This window comes from Miscanthus floridulus, chromosome 19, assembly GCF_019320115.1.
Source record: "Miscanthus floridulus cultivar M001 chromosome 19, ASM1932011v1, whole genome shotgun sequence".
NCBI lineage: Eukaryota > Viridiplantae > Streptophyta > Magnoliopsida > Poales > Poaceae > Miscanthus > Miscanthus floridulus.
Genome location: NC_089598.1, coordinates 42,234,083 through 42,240,626, shown reverse-complemented (window position 1 = coordinate 42,240,626; position 6,544 = coordinate 42,234,083). Strand labels below are relative to the sequence as shown.

Here is a 6,544-nt window from a genome sequence, read left to right as displayed (position 1 = left end):
AACCAGCGAACAGGCCCATTGGCACTAAAATCCAATGGCTTTGATCGGGCCAAGCTAGGAGTCATCTTCAGAGAGATAAGTCAAGAGTAGCTTTTGATTTTAATTGTTGTAACATCTCTAAATGTCATAGGTCTTGTAATCTTGTGGCCGACTGTATCACTCCTTGGTGTATCTTTAGGTGTTGATGACACTAGTTTATGGCTAGATCATCCACCGGACTTTGTAAGAATTCTGGTATTGGGCGATTTGCCTGACGGTGAATGTTAAATGGAATTGCGATTAAAAAAAAAAAAACTTTCAAAGCCGACACCCACCTGGTTCTCGACACCCACCAGATTCGCGTTGCCCATCCCGCCGCGTCACTGCGTCCAGGCACCAGCGCCGCCCGCGCGGAGCCGGAAGCCGCGCCGCCTGCCGCGGAGCCGGCAGCCATCAGCCACCAGCCGCCACCCGCACCGCCCCGAGGCCCGAGCCACCACACGCCAGCAACTTTGACATCGCCGACTGCTGCACCCAGCCACCAGCCACCAGCCGCCAGCAGCGCCACCCCGAGACACAACGCCACTACGCCGCCGCCGGCCATCCCCCAGGCAACAGCCAACAGCACTGTCGCGCGCCGTCCTTCAGGCAGCAGCCCCCCTCCGCCGCCGTACGGTGCTGCCTCTTTTCTTTTCTTTTTCTTTTACGATTTCGATTTATTTTTCCATGGATTTGCCCTATTCAGATCCTCAATCAATTTTGCATCTTATATTTTCTCTTTCCGCCCTTGTTGATTGATGCTCTCATCTGACTTGATTTCATTCGCCGTTGCATTTGAACTGCGGTTGGGGGCTTCTTTGTTGTTGCAGCACCGGACGTCTAGCGGGAGCAACTCTAGTTTCTGGACCACCAACTCTGGCGCCCCTGTCTGGAAGAACAATTGGGCTCCCACAGTCGGTCAGCAAGGTCAGACCATGACCTCAAATTGCCTCGTCCCTCCGTCCTGGTTTCCTTTTCCCCTACACGAATCAGTATGTAGCATATATGTTCTTGATCTGTGCTAGACTTTCTGTAGTGAATTAACTGCTCGCTATTGTGATCCCTGCACCAATATTGCACTATCGAAGCTTGGTTATAGTAGTGACCTGAGGACTTCTCTTCCAATTCTTTCAAAGCTTGCATCTAGATGTGCTTTTGATTGATTTCCAGTGGCTATTTTTGCTGCTCTATATAAAAGGGGCAGAGAGCTTCCACTCTGTGCGGGGTCTGGGGAAGGGTGTCAGTGGCAAGCCTTACCCTCGCTTGTGCAATGCGAGGAGACCGCGACTCGAACCCGGGACCTTCCGGTCACAGGCGGTAAGACTCTACCGCTTGCACCAGGCCCGCCCTTCATTTTTGCTGCTCTATATATACAGATTAATTCACCTGTCATATAATTCCGTCAATGAATTTTGCTGCTCTATTTTGCACAAATTTAGGCAACAGAAATTTCCAGTGACTAATTTTGCTATAGCTGCTCTATTTTGCACTGTGATTCGCTGGTTATGGTGTGCTAGCTGTATAGGAAATTTGTTATTATGTCTTTTAGTGTTATATTACTAGCTGTATTGGAATTTTTATTTTGTTTGACTGGAGCAGTTTGTGTTATCTTTAAATTTGTAACAGGTTTCTCACTGTGATCTGGTTGGTTGTTGCTGCTTTATTTGCTATATTGTCAGTTGCCCATCTCGCTTCCCACCCGCTCGTTTCTTCCCCCGCCCTCGCCTCCTCCTGTGGCGACAGCTTCCCTTCCTCAGAACCTTCTAGACGCGGACCGAAGGACCCGGCCGCCAGCCGCAGCATCCGTTGGCGAAGGAGAAGTAGGCAGGCTCGGGTTCTAGGGGCGGCCTTGCTGGCCCGGTATGGACCAGAGGAAGGCCATCTTCCGCGCGAAGCTCCGCGAGACCAAGGAGAAGCAGCAGCGGTGCATTGACCCCGCGCTCGTTAGGTCCTTCACCGACTCTCACTCTCGATCTGTGTCTTCGATTTGGTTCTCGATTATCTTTCGGTGTCCTGCCGCTAAGATCATTCAGTGTCTGAGATGCCTGCCGCACCTGTACAAGGTGTAACCATAAGGCATTTGGACGAACAGCCGGTGCGAATTCTGGATAGTCATGTGCAAGAACTAGCCTTTCTTTTTGTTGTTTTTCTCTAACCAATACACACTACCCCTGAATTACAGTATGACCCTTGGTTCGCTGAATTAATGCTTAGCATTATCATAGGTTTGGACTCTTACATATTACGTAGCTATCCCTATTGTTTTTCTCCCCAACGTGATATCGAAATTTTAGTTTGAGTGGATTCCAGTGACCAGTATCCTGCATCTGTGCATCATTTAGTTATTCTGCATAGTCTGTCATAGATCTTGAGAGCATAGATGTAAAGACCACAAGTAGTCACCCTTAGTTTTAACTACAAACAGTAAATGTGTTTCAAATTGCACTCGGACTGCTGAGAGAATCAGGATCTTAGTTAAGAAATACTACTATGAACTACGAGACATCAAATTGACATCTTAAAGCTTCATAATCTTGTGCAGGTATAACGAATTTGACCAGCCCATATGCAGAGTATGCAATATTACGCTAAAGTCTGAAGCACTTTGGCCTGCACACCAAGTGTCACGGAAACATCATGAGGTAACAAAGCTTCGCCTGTGTTAATTGATTTACGCTTGTGAGTTGATGTTTTTGGCTACTTGTTAAAAAACCCACCCAACTGAATATTTTGCTGCAGCAATACACAATACATAACTGTGCAATCTTATCCTATATAAAACTAAGTCTTCTCCACTACTTCATTTTTAAAAAGATTAGACAAAGCACTATGTAACAACATATATGATGCTTTTGTTGTTATGATTATTTTTGTTTGTCCGATCTGAAACACTTCTACCATTTAGTTTCTGTTTATTATCAGGTAGCGTACATTTGATCAGAACTGCATGCACATGATTTCTATGTTGACATAATTAGGTAAATATACTTTAATTGCTCCAAGGATAGGCTTATGGTTTATGAAATCACATTGATATACATTCAAAGTATATTTGCTCTTGAAGTTGAAGGTGCCTTTTTTGTATTACTTCTGAACTGAGCTTGTATTCTGATTACAGGCAAAAGCCGCCGCTGCTAAGGCTGCAACAGGTGCAGGATCTAGAGGCAGCATTGCCAAGCAAGAGCAACCATTGGAGTCTCAGAAACAAAAATCTTCCACACTACCTACCATTTTTTTTGATAATCAGGGAACTAAAAGGCAAAGTGATTGTGAGAATATCTAATGACCTCCCTTGCTCCAAATAGTGTAAAATCAACTGGGTCTGTAGTATTGCTCTAGAGGCATTTGCGTATATTATTTTACATGTCATGTTGCTGTTGTGTATATCTGATGGATTATCATTATCATGGAAATAAACATTTCTTATTTTACTTTTGAGATTACATTTCATTCCTCCTTTTGTTCTGCCACTCGTCCAGTGTTTGCCTTCCATTATTTTTTTGTCACCTCTATGTACACTTGCTCAGATACCATGTAAAAAAAACTCGGCTTGCGGGGGGAAAGATTGCCCCCACGGCATTGCTCTCAGATACCATATTTCTGTAGAGTTGTGCATTCTAGACTATTTCAATTGTATTTTCAAATGAATCATCTGTATTAAATTCTCATTTTCATCTTCTCTTATTTAAATCTACCACTACCAATAAACTCTAATGTCCTATTGTCCTTCCTAGCTGTACCTGATAAATCATTAAACCTATCAGTCTGCCACTGTGTTAACTGTTAAATGAAACATGGTGTAGGATTTTAATACACCATGAAGTTGTTTAGAATGTTTACCTACAAGTATAATGTTAGTTATTCTGTTTTTTTCTATACATTTGTCATGTCAATGTCTTATGCAGATGTGTTTCCTGTATAGCTTTCTACCTGTAAAATGGCTATTTGTTAGGGCCCTTAGTAAACTCAAAAGTTTTGTGAATATCAATGCCCTGATATAACATCTTTGATTTCTAGATACTAGTTCTAAGGGAAGGTCTATGCGCCGTGAAGTTGCTGTTATTCAACCGAAGACCATAGGAGCAAGCATTGATAAATCATCTGTTAGGATGGATCAAGTGTCAAAGAAAGGGAGTCAGAGCAATACCAGTGTCAAAGGAATCCTTCCAGGGAATTTTTTTGACTATGGAGAAGAAGATGAAGCTCCAACTCCAGTTCCAAAAGATCTTAGTACATCTCAAAATGTTGCCAGTTCCATTCACACAAAGGTGAAAGGTGTCCCTGATGGCTTCTTTGATCACAACAAAACTGGCAGTGGCATGCAACCCAATGAACCGAGTTCAGAAACTGCTCAAGCAAAAGGATCGTTGCCTGAAGGTTTCTTTGATAACAAAGATGCAGATCTCCGTGCACGTGGTATCCAACCTCAAAAAGTTGACATGAAGTAAGTTTTAGTGGCCATCTCTTGCCAGGATTATGTTCAGCATTCATGCATAACCATTTTTACCAGACCTACCCATTTGTCATGCATTGTCCTGTTCATTTGGCAATTTTACATTCTGTTGTCATGACTCGTGTATTATGATCATGTCTCTTCGCAGCAGCTGGTCAGCATAGTTTAACAGCATAAATGAGTTTGATTTCTAAACTGGTCATTTTATTGTCATTTCCACGCCCATTTTGTGTTTGTGCATCTGTCAAGTTCAAAATCTGCAGTAATCTACAGTTAGTAAAATGTTATCTGTTCCCTGTACACTGACACTATCATGTCAATTCATTAAAATCTTGTGCAGTGATGCGTACAAAGAATTCGAGAAGGAAATTCACGAGGATTTGCAGGAAGTTGATGACCGCCTTGAAGAAGAGGAGGTTAGGTTAATTTATATTGTACATTATATGCTAACAGTGAAAAAGATATATACCTACCCATTGCCAATGTTAGTTCCAGACTGCTGATACGAGCAAGCTTTTCCTTTTTGCTGTAGATTGATGCTGCTGCTGAGAGGGAGGAGTACTTGACTCTAGAGCAACAGTAAGATACTTCTCCACATCCTGTTAGACTTTGAAAAACATATGTACCAGAGTGCAGGTTTTTACCGTGGGCATCCTTTTATTTCTACACAGGGAGTACAGGCAGCAAGTTGATATGTTGAAGAAACAGCTATAGAGTCGAAAGCCGCCCGTAGTGCTAAATTAAATAGCAAACCTACCGGTATGGACATGGAGTCCAGCACTGACTCATCGAGCGACGAAGACGATGACAGCACAGATTTTTCTGTTGATTGGAGAGCACAGCATTTGAAATGATGGAAACATTTTGCAACTGGTATGCAGCCTGTTCGTTTCGGCTGAAACGATCGTGGATTATAAGCCAGAAATACTGCTGGCTGGTTTGGTGTGAGAGAAAAACATTGTTCCAGCTTATAATCCACGATCATATACGATCGTATAAGCCGAAACGAACATGCGAAAGTCATAATCTTTAGCATCCTGCCATTACCGGGAATTCTTCAGTTTTTTAAATGAAGAAAACACTGTAGTTTTCCCTCTTTCGTCTCCCTGTTCCACAGTAGTATTCTGTGTAGCACCCATTGGCAACTTCTTGGTGTTGGATTGAACTCGCTGCAGTTTGTGACAAGAATATCGACGGCTTGCGGTGCAATGCTTGTCTTCGAGAACAGTTCATCAATGGCCGAGAAAACAGCCATCTCTGCCTCCTCGCGGCCGTCCTCAAACTTGCTGTATTTGTACGGGTCAATGTAGTAGTGGCCTACTAGAGGCACGCATGTTTCCTCACCAAGGCCTGAACGCTCGTAAAGACGTGTCACGAAACGTACACTGCGTTCAGTCCACTGGCTGACGTGGTGGACGTGCTCGATGGCTGCGGAAGGAACACGGTAGGTATTTGGGGGACGGAAGCAAAGCGTAGTCAACGAGATACACCGCCCGTGGCCGCCGCATGGTGAGTACGATCACTGCTGTGCCCAAGAGGAACCCAATTGAGAGAGCACGTCTGTGTTCCCGACGGAATGAAGCATAGTGGTGAACTCATCAGATCTGCTTACTCCCACGATGATAGCTGCCGTGGCGAATGGCACTGCATTCTCAGGAGGAAATTGTCTACTATTTTCGCGTAGACTGCTTTGAGGTACGGAAAAGCTCAGCCACAGTCCTGCCTCCCTTCTACGCTGCGAGTGGACTAGCCCCTAAAAGAAAAAAAAAAAATCCTTGCTCGGGCTGTGGTATCCTCCTCAGCTGCTCCAAACCCCTCACCGCACCGCACCTCCGGCCGACCCGCCGCCGTAAGATCCCGTAGTGGGGCGCTCTCTCTTCCCCGCTCCCCTAGCATGAAGCATCTGCTCTGGCGTCTATCCCGCGTGGCCGGCCCTTCCCGCGGTGCTCCTTCCCGTGAGGCACCACTACTGGATTCATGTTCTTTGCCGAGTGCCTGAGGCACTCGGCAAAGGCCAGATTGCACTCGGCAAAGCCTTTGCCTAGTGCGGCACTCGACAAAGAACACACGGCA

At 44.9% G+C, this 6,544-nt stretch overlaps 1 pseudogene; it reads left to right on the top strand.

The window, feature by feature from the left end:
• The first annotated feature begins 313 nt into the window (after window positions 1-313).
• LOC136528447 (protein ABA AND ROS SENSITIVE 1-like) lies at window positions 314-5,570 on the top strand (annotated as a pseudogene).
• Window positions 5,571-6,544: the final 974 nt, after the last annotated feature.